Consider the following 20,766-nt stretch of genomic DNA (forward strand, 5'->3'; position numbering starts at 1 on the left):
ACCTAAAGGATTATTAGGAACACCTGTTCAATTTCTCATTAATGCAATTATCTAATCAACCAATCACATGGCAGTTGCTTCAATGCATTTAGGGGTGTGGTCCTGGTCAAGACAATCTCCTGGACTCCAAACTGAATGTCAGAATGGGAAAGAAAGGTGATTTAAGCAATTTTGAGCGTGGCATGGTTGTTGGTGCCAGACGGGCCGGTCTGAATATTTCACAATCTGCTCAGTTACTGGGATTTTCACGCACAACCATTTCTAGGGTTTACAAAGAATGGTGTGAAAAGGGAAAAACATCCAGTATGCGGCAGTCCTGTGGGCAAAAATGCCTTGTTGATGCTAGAGGTCAGAGGAGAATGGGCCGACTGATTCAAGCTGATAGAAGAACAACTTTGCCTGAAATAACCACTCGTTACAACCGAGGTATGCAGCAAAGCATTTGTGAAGCCACAACACGCACAACCTTGAGGCGGATGGGCTACAACAGCAGAAGACCCCACCGGGTACCACTCATCTCCACTACAAATAGGAAAAAGAGGCTACAATTTGCAATAGCTCACCAAAATTGGACAGTTGAAGACTGGAAAAATGTTGCCTGGTCTGATGAGTCTCGATTTCTGTTGAGACATTCAGATGGTAGAGTCAGAATTTGGCGTAAACAGAATGAGAACATGGATCCATTATGCCTTGTTACCACTGTGCAGGCTGGTGGTGGTGGTGTAATGGTGTGGGGGATGTTTTCTTGGCACACTTTAGGCCCCTTAGTGCCAATTGGGCATCGTTTAAATGCCACGGCCTACCTGAGCATTGTTTCTGACCATGTCCATCCCTTTATGGCCACCGTGTACCCATCCTCTGATGGCTACTTCCAGCAGGGTAATGCACCATGTCACAAAGCTCGAATCATTTCAAATTGGTTTCTTGAACATGACAATGAGTTCACTGTACTAAAATGGCCCCCACAGTCACCAGATCTCAACCCAATAGAGCATCTTTGAGATGTGGTGGAACAGGAGCTTCGTGCCCTGGATGTGCATCCCACAAATCTCCATCAACTGCAAGATGCTATCCTATCAATATGGGCCAACATTTCTAAAGAATGCTTTCAGCACCTTGTTGAATCAATGCCACGTAGAATTAAGGCCGTTCTGAAGGCAAAAGGGGTCAAACACAGTATTAGTATGGTGTTCCTAATAATCCTTTAGGTGAGTGTATACCTACACATCCATTTAAAAGTTTTTGCTCAACAAGACTGCATTTATTTGATCCAAAATAAAGTAAAAACATTGTGTGAACTCTTTTTACAATTTAAAAGAACAGTTTCCTATTTAAATATATTGTAAAATGCAATTTGTGATCAAAGTTGAATTTTCAGCATCATTACTGCAGTCTTCAGTGTCTCATGATCCTTCAGAAATCATTATATGTGTAACCCGCACACAAACACACAAGATGAGGCAGTCACAATGTCGGAGAAAAGTGCTTTTATTAGTATAAGAGCAGGCAACAGTACAAAAACAGGGCAAATCCAGTGAAAAATGGTCAGTGAAAGCGTAGAGTCGAAAGACAGGGAATCAAGGAGAGTAAAGGGGGCAAATCCGGGAGAGTAGTCGAGGGGAGCGAGGGTCAAAGCCGGGGGAAACAGGATGTATAACAAGTGGGAGCAAAGACAGGGGAACTAGGGGAGCTGGCAAGCTAAGAGGAAGAATAGTAGGGAGGTCAAAACTAGACGAGACTAGCGGGGGGGGGGCAAAACTAGGCGAGACTAGCAGGGCAAAGATACAGGGAACTAAATACAATAACCAACAAGATACAAATGAAAGGATAGTGATATATATAGGTGCGAGTGCAGGTGTATACAATGTGTGGGGATTGGAAGCGCGTGAGTGCAGGTGGTCATAATGTTCTGGCTGCAGCGGGCAAGTGAGCCAGAGGGGGGAGATAGTTTACGAGCGAGAGCTCGTAATAGAAAAACCGGGCGTGGAAGCCCGAGGGAGGAAAAAGAGCGTACAAGCTCAAGGGGGCGGAGCGAGGGAGCGGGAAGCGAGCACGCTCGCGGAGTGCATGTGTGCGTGCTCGAGGAAGCGGAGATGGGGCAGAGGAGCGGGGTTCGTGACAGTATGAGCATTTCACTCATTTTACCTGAACACATATTTGCAAGCGGTGGTGGTGGTGTAGTGGTCTAAACCACATAACTGGTAATCAGAAGGTCACTGGTTCGATCCCCACATCCACCACCATTGTGTCCTTGAGCAAGGCACTTAACTCCAGGTTGCTCCAGGGGGATTGTCCCTGTAAGTCACGTTGGATAAAAGCGTCTGCCAAATGCATAAATGTAAATGTAAATATCATATTTATATCATACAACATACAATGTAAATGCCTGCTTTAGCCGAAACAGCATTTAAATGTAACTAAAACTTGCCTATTAGGAAATATTTCAAATGTCAATACTTTGAATCCTGTCTGGATTCCTATCATGAGTGAAACTTACCACACTAAATGTTGTCAGGCAAAGCCTGATCATGCCTGGCCCAATGCGTCCGGCCTCTGATTAAAGGAGCTCTGGCTTCCCTCTTGCTTTGTAAATGGAGTGATGCCTTCAGCTCACAAGCAGTGTCCCTCCACACATCGACAGCCCCCCCTCTAAACTGCCATCACATGAAAGATCCAAGTGCTCGCCCCACAGAACTGACAGTTAAATTAAATATTTATTTTCCATATCTAAAAACATTCATTATTTCCAGTGAATGCAGTGGTTGCAGAGAACATAGACTTTTGAAACACCTAGCTAGCCACTAGAGTCTTGGCCCTCCAGTGGGTCAATTAAGGAGGCTTAGAAATGTTGGCAGGTCTCCTTTCCTTTTAGCTTCAGCCTTGGTCTAATTTTTCATTTTCCAATTTGTTTCATCTAGTGTGCAGTTATGATTAATTTCTTGTGGCTAATCAATCGTAGGTGAAATTGCATACATGCAGAACAGACAGGTTCAAAGCTCGCCATGGCAGACAGATAACTGGAGTGGATAGGTTGAGACTGACATTTGGTGATTTTCAGCCTTCATAGCTCTCTGGTGCTTATTTTTTAACATTGTGTGTGTGCGTCACACGTCTGGGATTGGGGATAAATGCATGCTAAAGTTGGCAGAGTTAAACAGAACTTCTGAGACCTCAAAAGAACAATAAGTTACCCAAATAATCCCCTCTCTCAAAAACCTGCTTCCTCACTCTGTTCAACAGGCCTGATCCAATTCTTCACTGACTGAAATAATATTCAGGTTGGCCTTAGAATTATTACGCTTCCAGTGACTGTTGGCTTGCATCAGAAGATGTGTGACCTTTTCAAATAAATTCATATTTCTGTAATTGTGTTTCATGCTTGTTGCCCAGAACTGAGGAAAACTTATTATATTGAGTTTTCACCCTAAATTCTGAGCAGTGGTATTATTTATGAAACACATGATCTCTTCATTAAGTTTACTCAAAGACTTCTTGAGGTTGTTCTTCCTCTTGAAAGCTAAATGTGGGTATTTTTTTCTCCCTGATTAACATTCTTATTGATTCATACAGATAACAGAGAAAAGAAAAACATATATACACAAAATCAACATTTAACCCCCACAATTACCCATCTTCCTCCCCACAGCCCCAAAAGACCAGCCCAGGCTCCACGCCTGCACCCGTGACAGTGGGTTCACCACCCTGGGAGTGAGAGGGGCAGGGGAATCCAGTGGGTAGTGCAATCCCCGGAGTCAAGGAGCCAGTATAGGAGGGGATGGCAGGGACAGGATGTAAAGCAGGTTGAGAAGGGGAGACAAGGGAAGAAGAGAGAGAGAAGGATCTCTGGGGTCGTCAGCTACCGATTACGCTGTCATGTGGTCATCTGCCAGCTGAATGGCTGTTTGGAGTGATGCCGGATGGTGGCACTGGACCCACTCCGCCATCTCTCTCGGAAGTTGAGTGCTGAACTGCTCCAGTACTACCAGATCGATGACAGGCAGGCATCCCGGAGTTGTTGTGCAAAGGCAGAAGTGTTGGCACTGCAACTCGGGTGTCCAGCCGGCCCATTGCAGGATGCCTTTTCTCATGTCACCGTACATCACGATGTTCTCTGCTGGTTAACCATTGCGCCGCAAGTTGGGCTTCAATTGGACCACACACTGGGTGCCTGGCCATCCGCATGCCCCTGCAGTCCACTCAAAGAGCTCCAAGAAGACCTCCGGTTCGTCGAGGGGGCCCATCTTGACTAGTGGAAGCTGGGTCGGGGCGGTTAGGGGTCCAAGGTTGCGGCAGCAGAACCCTCCTGGTGCAGCCAGCTCCAGGAACATCTGTCGGCATTTGCTTGGGCCTGGAGGAGTGCTATGAATCGCTGTTCCTGCTCAGTGCGCAGCTGGAGGAGGGCCTGATGTTACGTCTGGTTGATGCTGGTGAGGGTCTTGACCATGTCCTCCCTAACTTCCCAGGTTTCAGCATCAGAGTAACAAAATTCGGGAGACGACGAGATCCAACTCAAAAGGGCTTTATTTCCCACACTTTCACAGTCTACAATTCACACTTTTCAGTAGACACACTCAAATAATGCTTTTCAGCACAACACAAATATCACACTCTGGAACACAGTGCTGCTCTCTAGCTCATTGGCGTCTGGCTCGCTCCTAAAAGTCTGTCTCCACACTGTCACTGCAATGACAAACAGCTGTTAAAGGCAATCATTGCCTGGTGATGATCCTTACCATTCTCTTCTCCTGATCTCGCTCTCCATTCACAAACCAGCGCTTAACCACGCCCCCACCACCACAATCTTTGTGGGGTCAATTAAGTAGTGTAATAAACTAGGCCATATTATGAAGTCTAGTCCACAATGGAGCCAAATACTGTAACTAACACAAATACTGACATGATAATCCGTAGATGTAAACAGAGGACAAAACACACGGCTGTAGTCCAGTGTGCAAACCTGTCTTCTGATCTATTAGTTCTTCATGTAGAATATGAGAAAATTAGATAATGTTCTGTTTTTATGTTGACCCATTTGTTCCACCACCAACCCATTTAAATGTTTTAACATCATGTTAATCAATGTTAATTTTGACCTGACAGTTAGAAAAATTTGAAAAGTGGTTTGAGTCTAGTACACTAACATAAAATAAGTAATGTACTGTACAAAATAACACCATTCAATTTAGGAAATTCACCATGGTAACCAAACTACAATAGTTACTGTTACTTAGGCTTGGGAACAATGCCTTTTTTTCACATATAAATAATCAGAACATTACCCGATGATTATTATCTAGATCGCCATTTTTCAGATCTATCTATCTATCTTATCGTTGCACAATAATTTTAGTCTCTTCATACATATTTTTCAACACAACTTTGGTAAAATGTTGGTGGCAGGGTAACTTAAAGGGGGTTGCACACAGGACAGGTCTGTCGGACAACATGGCGCATTCTAAAATTAGAAACAATTATTTTCTATGAAGGTACATACACTGCAGCCACCATTTCGTGTCTGTCACTGGTGTCCAGCTACGATTCTGGAGTCTGCTCAAAATTCTGCAGCACTATGTAGCACAACTCACATAGTTTTCCATTACATTCGACCCAAATCATTACCAAAGGTCATAGATTATTTACTTTAGCCATTACTGGATGATATATTGTGTATGTGTATCTTTGCTATGGCCTACACAATGCATTTTTTGTTTTAATCTTTTGTGGTTTCACTGCTTGAATGAAACCTATTCAAGGCTACATATAGAGAAATTGCATTATAAATGTTGCCATTGTTCAGTTTGCACAGTTACATCACTTTCAAACACTCACCTAACAAACTCATCATCTTCACTTTAACTTTTGTGTGTATGGTGACTGCCACCTGTACCACATTGATGTGTCCTTCAGTATTAAGTACAATAAATGTTATATCACCCCCTTGTGGTCTCCCAAAGCTATTACGCCAGACTACATTAAACCGAAGGCGAACTAACAGTGTGACAATTTGAAAGCACACAAATTAGGCTTCAAATTTAAATGTCAGCTAATTTTAATATGTTGATGCCCCAAAAACATATCAAGAACGTAACATGCTGATCAATAATAAATGTTTCAACATTAAATGACGTTACTACATTAATACTTTGGTAACTTGGTAAAGCGCACAGCGGTTTGGTTCCGGAAGTTAAAATCCCTCTAATATTCCCTTCAAAGAAAGACCAACTGTGCTCTAAGGTTGTTAATCAATGGTCCACATTATTTCCACTTTATAAAAAAAATATGTTAAAAACATTCCTGGTAAAAAACTACACTACCCAAGAATCCTAATGAGAAAGATCCACAAACCTCAGCAAAGAAGCTCAGCAGTGACCGCTCACTTCCATGACGCAATTAAGTTGGTCTCGCTACACTCTCAAGCTACTTATAAAATGTTTATATATCTGAATATATTGCAATAAATGTAAAATATATTTTTTCTATACTTTCAATATAATCCAGTGTATAATGTTTCTACACCTAGTTTGTTTTAGCACTCCAATCGCTCTCAGAGCGGTATAATGTGTAAATGTGAACTGCCCAAGTGGTTTCAGATCCCACTAAAAGGACACAAAAGAGCACCTTGGTCTGAGTAAGGTTAGTTTTTGTGTCCTTTTGTGGTCTGAATTATTAGAGTGATGTAAGGGCAAAGAGGTACCAGTCCGCTTTGCGTTTTATGACATAAGTACCTGGTGGCCTGCCATATGTTGCTGCATTACATACTTCATATTCCAGTCACAATTTACTGTCCACATATGGGAATTTTAAGCAAATATAGATATACCATGATTACCATGACATGTTTTTGTGTCTCATATTCCGTTCTTGTTGTATTATTTGAGCACCTAATATGAACGGACCGGCCACATTCAGAGCTGAGCATTAAGATGCAGTGCTTTATAGTGCTCTGATGGGTGTACCATCTACATAGGTTCGCGCCAAACTCCCAGAAAAATGCAAGCGAGAATTTTTATAGTTTCACTTCAATTTTTATTTGTGCAATGGCTAATGATCTTGGCTCATTCACACAATGTAAATGACACACAGGAGGAGATGCTTGCTTGCATCATTACTCTCGAGATGATAAAGATACATATTTTCAAATGCACATAAAATTTCAAATGTTTTCCTTCATGCTAAATTAGGGCTTGTAGGTTTTATCAGAGAGCCTTAACCCTCTGGGGTCTGAGGGTGTTTTGGGCCCTGGAGAAGTTTTGACATGCCTTGACATTTGTGCTTTTTTCAGTTGCTTAATAACATATTAATGGCTAAAGTCTCATAACACTGTATTCAGCACAAACTGGGCTAAAATAATATGTGAGCAACACGTGTGTACATGTTTGTATTTTTGAGAAAATAACGTTTATGCGTGGTTTTTGAAAAAAATTACATTTTAAGTCTTTGAAATAAGGTCATATAACACATACTAAACATTTGTCCACAAGACCTTTGAGAACCGGATCTTGTAGCCTAGAGTGTTTGCTACACAATGATGTGAAAACCATCCTGATCACTCATTCATACAAAACAACATAGTAATTGAACTTTTGTAAGACACTTTTAGTGTTGAATGGTAATATGCGAGGAGGCGTGAACTATCACAATATTTATGTAATTCATACCTGAGGATAAAAAGACCACTCCTCTGGGCCTATCAATGAGGAATGTGACAACGAGAATGAATGTGAGGAGACTTAATGATCAAAATCAAGTTTTAAGTTAAAAGAAGTAATCTAACTATATATTTTCTTAACATAAAGACTTTACTTAATTTTATACCTACACAACCATTTAAAAGTTTTTGCTCACCAAGACTGCATTTATTTGATCCAAAATAAAGTAAAAACATTGTGTGAACTCTTTTTACAATTTAAAAGAACAGTTTCCTATTTAAATATATTGTAAAATGCAATTTGTGATCAAAGTTGAATTTTCAGCATCATTACTGCAGTCTTCAGTGTCTCATGATCCTTCAGAAATCATTATATGAGCATTTCACTCATTTTACCTGAACACATATTTGCAAGCGGTGGTGTTGGTGTAGTGGTCTAAACCACATAACTGGTAATCAGAAGGTCACTGGTTCGATCCCCACAGCCACCACCATTGTGTCCTTGAGCAAGGCACTTAACTCCAGGTTGCTCCAGGGGGATTGTCCCTGTAAGTCACGTTGGATAAAAGCGTCTGCCAAATGCATAAATGTAAATGTAAATATCATATTTATATCATACAACATACAATGTAAATGCCTGCTTTAGCCGAAACAGCATTTAAATGTAACTAAAACTTGCCTATTAGGAAATATTTCAAATGTCAATACTTTGAATCCTGTCTGGATTCCTATCATGAGTGAAACTTACCACACTAAATGTTGTCAAGCAAAGCCTGATCATGCCTGGCCCAATGCGTCCGGCCTCTGATTAAAGGAGCTCTGGCTTCCCTCTTGCTTTGTAAATGGAGTGATGCCTTCAGCTCACAAGCAGTGTCCCTCCACACATCCACAGCCCCCCCTCTAAACTGCCATCACATGAAAGATCCAAGTGCTCGCCCCACAGAACTGACAGTTAAATTAAATATTTATTTTCCATATCTAAAAACATTCATTATTTCCAGTGAATGCAGTGGTTGCAGAGAACATAGACTTTGAAACACCTAGCTAGCCACTAGAGTCTTGGCCCTCCAGTGAGTCAATTAAGGAGGCTTAGAAATGTTGGCAGGTCTCCTTTCCTTTTAGCTTCAGCCTTGGTCTAATTTTTCATTTTCCAATTTGTTTCATCTAGTGTGCAGTTATGATTAATTTCTTGTGGCTAATCAATCGTAGGTGAAATTGCATACATGCAGAACAGACAGGTTCAAAGCTTGCCATGGCAGACAGATAACTGGAGTGGATAGATCGAGACTGACATTTGGTGATTTTCAGCCTTCATAGCTCTCTGGTGCTTATTTTTTAACATTGTGTGTGTGTGTCACACGTCTGGGATTGGGGATAAATGCATGCTAAAGTTGGCAGAGTTAAACAGAACTTCTGAGACCTCAAAAGAACAATAAGTTACCCAAATAATCCCCTCTCTCAAAAACCTGCTTCCTCACTCTTTTCAACAGGCCTGATCCAATTCTTCACTGACTGAAATAATATTCAGGTTGGCCTTAGAATTATTACGCTTCCAGTGACTATTGGCTTGCATCAGAAGATGTGTGACCTTTTCTAATAAATTCATATTTCTGTAATTGTGTTTCATGCTTGTTGCCCAGAACTGAGGAAAACTTATTATATTGAGTTTTCACCCTAAATTCTGAGCAGTGGTATTATTTATGAAACACATGATCTCTTCATTAAGTTTACTCAAATACTTCTTGAGGTTGTTCTTCCTCTTGAAAGCTAAATGTGGGTATTTTTTTCTCCCTGATTAACATTTTTATTGATTCATACAGATAACAGAGAAAAGAAAAACATATATACACAAAATCAACATTTAACCCCCACAATTACCCATCCTCCTCCCAACCCCCAACCCCACCCTGACCCTCAACAACATCCCTGTGGTCCACATAATTATAGACACACACACAAAAAAGAAATAATAATAATAATCACACATTTAAAACTAAACTTCTCGCTCCATTGCCCCTCCACGAGAGCCCTCCAAAAACACCAAATAGCTGCCCCATTTCCCATCAAATGAATCCCAATGCCGCCACCCTCCCAATCTCCGTGCACCATTCTTGAAATGAGGGTGCTCCTGCCAACTTCCATCCCCTTAAAACAATTTGTCTGCCGATCATAACACTGGTTTATGTGTTTATTCCTGTCATGGATTCACAAAGCTCCCTCTCTCACTTCACACCCCGCTCTCTCTCCAGAGTACTAATCACCCTGCACCTGTCTCTCATCACCATGCCAATCAGCTCCCTACTAAAGCCACACTCATTTTCATTCGATGTCTAGTCTTCCCTTGGAATACAGACTCACTGACCTGCCACTTACCTGGTTTCCAGCTAGCCTCCAAAGTTCCACTCCAGTGATATTCAGCGATTTCTCCAAAGTTCCTCTCCAGCATCTCCATCGATCTGTCTCCCCTGTTTCTCCTCTCCTCATGTTCCCGTCTGATGTTTGTGAGTGTGGCCCATAAACTACTCTCACTACTCTGCACATCATTTATTGTTCTACTCCTTCTGATTGATACTCACCTGTATATATTCCCTGTGTGTTAAATAAATACCTGCCTTTGTGTTCTATCATCATCTTTGAGTCTGGGTTTCTGTTACAATCCCCTATATTAATGACCGCTCCATTGCCTAAAATACAGAGTCTGGGGAAAAATTTAATTTGAGTGCCCAATACATTACACAAAAAAACTCTGAACCTTCAACCAAAATTCTTGGATCTTAACACAAGACCAAAAAACTTGGGTTGTGTCTCCTCTTCTGATTGGCATCTCCAGCAGGTGGGTGTGTCTTTAAGACCAAGCCTATACAATCTAGAAGGGGTCCAATAGAATCGATGTGAAATCTTGAATGGCATAAGGTGCACCCTTGCATCTCCAGATGCAGACTTGATGTTTTTTAGAATCCTGGCCCATATTTCCTCCTCCAATACCAAGATTAATCTTTCTCCCATAATCTCTTGATAGAAGTTAAAGCTCCATCCCCCAGATACTGAATTAGCAGGGAGCAATACACTGATGCCTCATTACCTTTTCCAAAAGCAGTAATTACCACTCCCAGAGTATCTGCTGGTTTAGGGGAGGGGGGGCATGCTACTCCCAAAAAATAGTACAGAGCAGGTGGCGCAGCTGTAAATACCTAAAGAACTGTGATCTGGGTATCCCAAAATGTTGAACCAAATTTTCAAAGGATCTCAACACTCCACTCTCATATAGGTCACCAAGTGTATTAACCTCCCTCACAATCCACTCTGACCAGCAGAAAAGGGACTAATTAATACATAATTTTGGGTTCAACCATATGCTCAAGGCAACATTTAAATAAATGTCTGAATTAAACACTAAGGACACTTTTGTCCATACCAAGTGCAAATACAAGATAATGGGGTGTAACTTAACGTCTCAGATTATTTTGATAGAAAGGCTTTGCAATGGAGAAATAGGGGCAAGTACATCCGGTTCAATACAAAACCAGGGAGTGGCTCTCTCAGGTGAAAGCGACCAATGAGCTAAATGTCTGAGATTGAATGCATATTAATAAAACTAAATCTTAGGTAGGCCTAGCCCACCTTTGTCAGTCAGCCTATGCAACTTACTGAAATGTGATCTGGGACATTTACCATTCCAAATGAAGGATTTCTCTATGCTATCAAATTGCTTGAAATAAGAGAATGGCACATCTATAGGGAATTAAATACCCAAATACATAATGCCCTGTTTGGGCCACTGGAAGGCACCTGTCTAAGCTTCATATTTTGAGCAATTAAAGTATCCCAAGAACTTAGAAAAGGATTGAATAATTCTGTGGTGGCAAGGCATATATTTAGTATGGTCAGAGACCAATGATAAAATATCATCTGCGTAACCCACCATGACCCCTGGAAAATCATCCTCCTTCCTTATCACGGCTGCTAATGGTTCCAGGGCAAGACAGAACAATAATTGGGAAAGAGGGCAACCCTGCTGGCTGCCCCTATCCAGAGTAAAATAGTCTGAAATTAATGCATTCGTTTGTACCGTGGCTACCGGGTGTCTATAAAGTAACTTAATCAACCAATGAAATTTTTCTCAAACCTGTACATTTCCAAAATCTTAAAAAGATAATCCCATTCTAGATGGCAGAAACTGGAGTCTGATCATTCACCACTGACCATATGATATTGATGAAACACCAAATGTTATCAGAAGAGCTACGGACACTGTATACACTGCTCCTGATCTATATGTAAGAGATTTCATAACTTAATTGGTTAGCCAAAATATTTTACAATATTTTAACGTCTAGCTGTATCAGGGAAATTGGACGGTAACTCTTACACTCACTTGGATCTTTGTCCTTTTCAAGAATCAGACTGATCCGGGCTTGGATCATGGTTGGCAGGAGCTTTCCATTCTTTAATGATTCCATATAAACTTCTAGCAAAAGTGGAGCCAATTCTGTTTCATAAGATCTAAAGAACTCAGTGGCAAAGCCATCTGGCCCGGAGCCTTGCCTGTAAGCAAGGCCTTAATTACCTCACCAAGCTCCTCCAAGGTTATCTCAAAATTAAGATAATTATTTTGCTCAGCCATCAGTTTAGGAAGTTCTAATGGTTTCTAATATCCTCATCAGTAGACAAAGACATGGAACTATGGAGATCAAGATATAATTTTTTAAAAGCATTATTAATATCAATGGCTGAGGTAAATATTTCACCACCAGCAGATTTCACTGAGGGAATGGTAGAAAAAGATTCTCTGTTGTATATGTCTAGCCAGATGTTTTCCTGCCTTGTCACTCGACTCAAAGTATGACTGTCTTGCCCTGGATAGCCAAAACGTCACCTTCCATGACAAAATAGTATTATATATGTATTTCAAACGGGTCAATTCTCTGAGGCCATCAGACGACATTCTGCACTTTATCTCTGCCTTGGCACTTTTAATATTCCCTTCCAAATCCATGAGTTTGCGTGCTTTGGATTTTCTGGTGAATGAGGCATACTGTATGATACGGCCCCTAAGAACTGCCTTAAGTGCCTCCCAAGCCACGTCCACAGAGGATACTGAGGACCAGTTGGTCTCCATATAAACATTGATTTCAGCCTGTTTGAATTCTGGATTTTGCAATAGGGATATATTAAAGCACCAACTATATGATTTCCTTTTCTCCATATGTGAAAACACCTCTAAATTCACCAGGGCGTGATCTGAGACTAAAATGTTTCCAACTGAGCAATCAACCACAGAATAAATGAGGGAAATTAGATATAAAAAGTCAGCTTGAGCATGCAAGTGTATTTTAATGTCTCCAGAGCCCAATGATTTTGAATTCTTTTACATATTTTCCTCCTAGAACAGTTATGGAACAGAGTGTATCGAATCTCACCAGTTTATGACATTAATAGTGTTATAGCAAAGAGTGCAGATCTTGCCATTCACACGTCCGAACCTCGCATGGCGTCCAATGTGGTAAATGTTTGAATAATTTGATGTATTCTTAGATTTGGGGTGTTAACTGACAATATAAAGAACTGTTGGCCCTCACATTGGTCATATTTAATATTGAACTGCCTGATGACTTCGAATGCTGTTATTTACTCACCCTCATGTTGTTCTTTACTCATTTGACTAGAGGAATAAAATGAAAGTGGATGATGAATTAGGCTGTCCATCCCTAACATTCTGCCTAATGTCCCCTTTTGTGTTCCACAGAAAAAAAGTCATGCAGGTTTGAAACGACATGAGTGTGAGAAATGATAACATAATTTTAATTTATGAGTGAACTAACCTTTTAAATTCTAAATAAAAGTTAAAAGCAAATGACAGGTGGTGTAGCTGTGATAGAGTTATTCCACAGATGAATTACATTGTTATACTGTGGAATCAGTAGGCTGCACTGAGTGATAATTGGCTGGAATAAATTGTCTCTGCTCACATTTCTATTTAATCTGTAAATAATTTCACAAATCATCTCTACATCCCTGCAAAGAGCAGGCAGATGCATGTATGGAGACTCAGAGGCACTGGCTGAACACAGAGAAAGGACATTTTATGTGTCAAGTGAGAAAAGTTTTTTCTGTGTTGAAACAAACCACCTTCTGTGTTGTTCATTCTCTGTAGGCCCACCACTCTCCACTTCTACTCATTTCTCTATTCTTCCTCCGAGCCTCCCACAATCTGTCCTGCTCCTCCTTATCTTCCTAACCCCTGTCTTCAACTCTTCATGAATCCTTCTTATTCTTGACTCCTCTCCCAACCAGCTTTATCGGTTCACCTCTTTCTCCTCTCCCAGCCTGAGTGTCTTAGTATCATTAATAGATACTCTCTCCTTCCCACTGTGCTCATCGTGGCATCCGAGATTCTGGGAGTTGCCCCGTGCCCCTAATAGTCAGCCTTGGCAGAGTGTTTTTCCTGTTAGTTTAATTCTCAATTCAACTAATTAATGTTTTTGCATAGCATCAGCAGCTCCCCTGGTACTTCTGATAATGAATCATTTATAAATCTACACTGCCTGCTAGTTTGCTTGCTTCTGCATTTGGTACAGACAGGTTGCATTGAGAAACTACAAATGATTAGTTAAAGGAATGAAAGGTTTTCACACCACCTTCCCCCACAAACACCCAACGATTAGGGCCACACATAAAGAGGCATTTCCATAGCTCTGTTGTACTTTCATGTGTTTTAAGTGCCTGACATGATAGTTACTCATTTTCGACTACCAAGTCTTTTGCCCTACATACTGTACATGTGCAGTGGTACCAAAAATTATATTGGCTCTTTTGGACACTTAAAACACACACACACACACACACACACACACACACACACACACACACACACACACACACACACACACACACACACACACACACACACAAAGTCCTCCATTTTAGAAACATCTAAATGAAACAGTTTCCTTTAAAAAAATTTAACTCTGTTATCTTTTATTCACTGTTATCATTTACTCATCCTCATGCTGTCTCAAATGACTTTCTTCTGCAGAACACAAAGAAGATATTTTGACGAATGTACAGTAACCCAGATAGCAAAAAATGTCCGCACGGCTTCTTTTTGCCGCCGTCCCCAAGCTGTCGGCTATAGGTGCGTCCCACTGGCGGGGATGAAGCGTTTGCCGCCGAATTCCTCACTCCCATTTCTTGCGAGATGCCGCCGGCGGTCAGACGGTGGGCCGCCCACTTCGTTTTCTCTGGCGGTTGCCTCGCGGCAATCGACCGCGGCCGGCCGGCGGCAAGCCGCTTTGAAATAGCCTGCAAGGACAGCTTAGACTCTCAAAATAGACCAGCCATGTTGGCTATTATTATTTTTTGCTCCAAAGCCATTAGGGTTTATAACAGATTCTTGACTCTTGATTCCATGATAAAGTAAGGTTTAGGAAATGACATTTAAATTACTTTGAAACTCTGAAGCGATTATACAGTAATATATGTAAAATATATTGAATTATTTATGCACAGGTGAAAATTGTTTACATTTCTTTGATTGATGCACATTGAGACATGCAATAAACCAAAAATAATTCCTTTTTGTAAAACTTACTTGGCAATAAATATCTTTCTGATTCTGATTAGGTTTTAAAATAGATATTTAATACAGGGTATGAACAATTTAGCAGAATAAATTGATGAAGTTAGACTTTTCACCAATGCCTGTATCAGTGAACAGTGAAAGACATCTGCAACATGGCCAAAATATCGGGTATACTTTAATTATTTTTTATTAATTTGCAACCATGGTGATATCTATCATAAACATGAAAATCCCTGTTTTGACGTGAAGGATAAACTCACAGTTTCACAGTTGCGCAGAAATTTCGTTTATGTCTACATTTTTTCCAACCTCGATTTTTTTTGTTATTTTACCTTTTACAGGTTTTGCAATTATGACCTGTACAAATGTTTAAGAAAGTGTTAAAGTCCCTGTAAAGGCAATAAAAAAAATCTAAACGCATTATAAATGTTAAAAATGTATTGCTAAAACACATGACAAAGACTGAACTGTGAAGTTCCGCTGTCGCCATATCTGTTTCCGGTTTACTTGGCGTACGCCCAAAATGTCTTTTTACTCGATGTCTCCAGAATCTTCCGAAATACTGGCGTCAGCGATGTTCATCGCATTGTTGATGCCTGGTCCCCTGCTCCGACAAGCAAGAGGGACAAGGGCTTTAAACTCTACATATCGAAGTTATCTGCACAACTACAAGGGTAAGTATTTTAATCTAATGTGGTGTGCCGGCATATAGCGGCTAAGCTAGTTCAGCCACGTGTTCATTTTTAATGTAACGTTAGTATAGAAGCTTGTTTTTTCTTAGTTTTAAAGCAGACTGTTTGTTAATTTTTGTGATAATTGTGATATCAATTATATTAACTTGGTCTCCTCTCAGTTTCTAATAAAGATCAGGACACCGGTGAAGTCACTGTCAGGGCATTGTGTTACAGGTCCATGAGAAAATCAGAATCAGAATCAGCTTTATTGCCAAGTATGCTTACACATACAAGGAATTTGTCTAGGTGACAGGAGCTACCAGTCAACAACAATACAAACAATACCAAAAAACAGCAGCAAGACATAGGTAATTAAAAACAAAAAAGAACACAGAATAAATAATTATACATATACGTACATACACTCACCTTCATACATACCCACATACACACCTGTAGTGCAAATCTAATACAATCTGTATATAAAGAACAAAAAACAGTATATTATGTACAGAGCAATGTAAGTAAAAGCAGATAAACCTCACAGTTTGAGTGTATGGTGAAGCTAGAATTAATAAGACCGCAGTTACAGGCTTGTTACTTTAATAGCCCGATGTTCCTGGGGACTCGGCTAAGGTTATTCATGTTTAATGTAACTCAAATCAAATGAAAACAGTTATTGTAGGCAGGTAAGTTTCCCTAGCTGGTCCCCTCTGTGTAAAATGCGTTCTTATTCAAGTTTTCAACTCAGTCATTCGTTTAAGATGCAATCTTGTGTTATAAGTATTAGGCTATCATGATTATACAGTGAGCAAGCTATATAAATAAGTATTTAATATAGTAAAAGTGTAGAGCAACAACCGAGGGTGTAAGGTAAAGGCTGAATATTGTAGATTTATTACAATATGTTGCATGTTTGAATTAAAATACCTGTGGATATGCAACTTCCCACTAATGAAAGTTTTATTCAAAAGGAGCACACACTCTACAAAGGCCTGACTGGAGATTTGCCTGATCTATCCGTCCTTCAGGTGAGTAGGGATATAACAATAGCACATTTCACTGTACAGTATGATATATCAACCAAAATCTGTATACCAATATTTCATTTTCTTTTTCCTCCCTTTTACTGAACAAATATTCTGCTTCAAAGAAAAAAAATTAAATTGATGTTATCATAAGGGTTCTTCATTATGAACTTGTATGCCATGCATAACATACTGTGGATAGAAATTACAGGGAAAGTTACTGGTATGATAATTGTGGTTATATTATATTACTATTATATTTAGTGTATTGCTAATCAATATATTGTTACTTCCCAGATGACAGCGGCTCGCTTCAAGAGCAGGTGAAGCAAGTTGGGACAATGTTGAAGACGTTTGCTCGCACTGGGCAATCGGGTACAACTTGCAAACAAAACCTGTGGTTGTTGGTTTAATTCCCACTGGGGCCACCTGTACATGTAGTAGACCTAGATATAAATGTCATAGTTTAGTAGTTGAAGGACCAGGACTGACTACTTTATTCTTTTATTCTGGGAACCCCTGTAGGTGCAGATCAAACCCTAATCCTGCGACGTCTTGGAATTTGGCGATGTTGTGCATAGCATGGACGACAAAATGCTATGCTGCAACGTTTCAGTGCCAATGTGTCTGTTGGAGAGTTATCCCTGCCAGGGGATCTGTTACTCCCCCTAGACACCCAGGAAGATTTGGCGTTGCTTGACAACAGTTTGAGGCAGGATAAAGAGCTCCAGCAACGATTTGTAAGTGTGCCGATTTCGTTTATAACGGTATAGGGTAATCTAAAAAGTACAATTAAGATCGTACACTGCATATTCTACAGTCTGAATCCACAGCCTGTCACATTTTAAATTTATGAGAAGCTTCAGAGAAATGTAATTTGTAACATGTTTTTTTTGTATTTTCAGCTTCGGTTTTTGGCAATCAAATGTGGGAGGGACCTAAAGACAACCGTGTGGCGAATGCTTCAGAGTATCTTCTCTAATCACCTTTCCATCAATACAACCTGGACTGGTGTAGGGGATAAAGCACGTTTTAGAGACATGTTCCTGAAGACCATTGTTCAAAGTAAGTTGGATATTTTTTTTATATTTAAGTAGATGTGTATGACCTTATGCCATTCAAATGGAATGACAGATCTTTATTTTCTACAGGAGCCATCCGGAAGAACCCGGCAACACAGGATGCCACTGATGAGGCGATCCAGGTTAACGTTACCTGAAAGGAGCATCTGAACATGAAGGTGGAAAAAGGCGCCGCACAGCTGAGAGGGACCCACAGCCGACCCCAAGGCTGACTACTGACACCCCAGCATCACTGACAACTGGAACCCTTTCTTTATCCTGCAGTCAGTAACATCAAGACCCCTAAAAGAGCCTGCTAAAAGTGTCAGACTACACTCACCCAATCCACACTGTTCACTGTGGAAATTGCTCTTTTTTTTTTTTTTTTTTCTCGTGACCCTGCTTTGAGGGCAGCTCCTTGGATGAATATGGGATGGTTTGTCCTTTTATACAGGCGCACGAGGAATCACTGAAGATATGCTAATTTGCACTGCCTCATTCTGGAGGTCGGGAAAACCGGTGATTCTTAGCCCACTACGCCACGCAGTCCCCAACCTCTCCAGACATTCTGATTGGCTGTGTTCTCTACAGCCAGATTTTCTGCTGTTAATTATATTTATTCCCACTTGTTGTCATGTGTAAGTTGAATGTCAAAATGTATATTATACCTGTTATCCTGCACATTCCTTGATACCAAAGATCTCAATTATTTCATATACAATTTGCTGCTTATTTCATTGTTACAGTGCTTAACTATTCTATTTTTAAATATAGCATGTAAATCCTAGATTATACATCTAATACTTGATATTTGCACATTATCTGGTATCAAATATTCTTCTTACTGTGACTTTAGTATTGGCTTATTTCATTCCGTCAGTGCTTAACAATTCTATTATAGTTTGTAAATCCTATTTCATACCTCTGATACTTGATATTGCACATTAACTAGTACCAAAAATTATACTTTCATTCCATCACAGTGCTTAACTGTTATTCTATTGTTACATATAGCTTGTAAATCCTTGTGCCACAGGTCAGCATTGCAGTTATAATGGTATATTCTACTCCAGAGCTTTACTCTAAATTATTACCACTTAACCTATTGTTAGAAATGACTTGTAAATATGATGTTATACCTCAATTTATTTGGTATCCTGCACTTTCTTTGGTACCAAATATCCTCATTGCTTGTGTTTACTGGTAATTCTTTTCATCCCAGAGCTGACCTCTTTATATTATTAACAATTATTGTAAGTGTTACAATAGTGTTTTTAAAAAAAAAAAGAAATTGGAAACCTGCATGTTCTTTTGTGTGTGTGTGTGTGTGTGTGTGTGTGTGTATATAATGTTTGTATTTTTCTATCATTTATATTTCAGTGATCTGACATCTTGTTTCAATGACAGTTACTGTACTTTGAAATGTGGAATTAAAACGCCAAATGGAAATTTGTCTGGTTTGATCAATCATTCTTGATAAACTGCATGCTATAAATATAAGAATATATATATACACATATATATATACAATAAGCGGCGGCAGATCGCTCGAAAAAAGCGTTTGCCTCCGACGGTCCGCCTTCGATATAACGGCGGCGGAGCGGCGGCTGGCCAGCGGGCCGTCCGCGTATTGAAGGCGGTAGGAAGGCGGCTGCCGCTTTTAAAAAGCGGCTGCCGCCGGCGGACCGCCGTCAAACGTGTTTGCGATATCGCCATTCTGCCGCTTCTACTGCCGCCGGCGCACCGCCAGCGGACCGCCGACTTATTGCTATCTGGGAAGATGTGTCCTTCTAATGCAAGTGAGTGGGGCCAAAACTTTTAAGCTCCAAAAAGGACATCAAATTGAATCAATGTCTTTTAAATTGATTGAAGAAACACGTCCTTGTTCACTATAAATCTATCCTTTTACTCCTTGGTGCATTTATGAGTGAAGCTCGTTCACACACATCCTTGAACTTGACACATGTAAAGTATGCTGTACACAAACCAGACACTGTGTTGCCATGTTCTCAGTAAGGCTATTTTGAAAATGCAGACCTGAGTTAAAATGATAGAGACTCAGTGTCACAAACCTGTCATGGCTAACCTTAATTTTCTGTTTGTTTTGCTGTGGAGTGGTGCATGCGTCCTTGTGTTTCCCTTTTCCTCATGTGTTTTTCAGGTTCCACGTGGAGGACGCTAGCAGCATTTGCTTGGCAATGCTCGTTCACACTACTCATCAGATGATCAACTGCACCTGTTCCCTATTACCCTCACCCTACTTAAGCTCCCTAGTGTGTACTGTTAGTTGCTGGATTGTTTTGTGAAGTCCCTGTTTGTTTGCATGCGTTTGTCTTTTTCGCTTGTCAGTTTGGTTTTATATTTTAGTTTCTCTAGTCTATGTCCTGCCGTTCAGAAACACGGTGTCTGGGTTGACTGGATAATTATCTCTCTAATTTTCATATATACTTTCCTTGTGGATTTATCGTCTCTCCTCGATGGATGGTTGCCTCCGTTTACTTTCCTTTGACATCTTCACTCTTCTGCCACAGCCTGTGTTTTGATTATGGACTGTGTTTCTCTGTTTACTGGTCTGTTTAAATAAATACCTTTTGAATGTTCTTCTCTGAATTTGGGTCTTCACTTCTAGTGGCATGACATAACGGTCCATCCAGCACTAGACCCAGCAGAGTTTGGATGTTTTTTTTTTTTGGTAGTCCTGTGTCACTGCTCACTTTGTCAGCAGAAAACCCTGGTGGACACACTCTTCTCCCTTCAAGGCAATCTCTCCATT

The sequence above is a fragment of the Xyrauchen texanus genome, chromosome 1, assembly GCF_025860055.1.
Source record: "Xyrauchen texanus isolate HMW12.3.18 chromosome 1, RBS_HiC_50CHRs, whole genome shotgun sequence".
NCBI classification, from domain to species: domain Eukaryota; kingdom Metazoa; phylum Chordata; class Actinopteri; order Cypriniformes; family Catostomidae; genus Xyrauchen; species Xyrauchen texanus.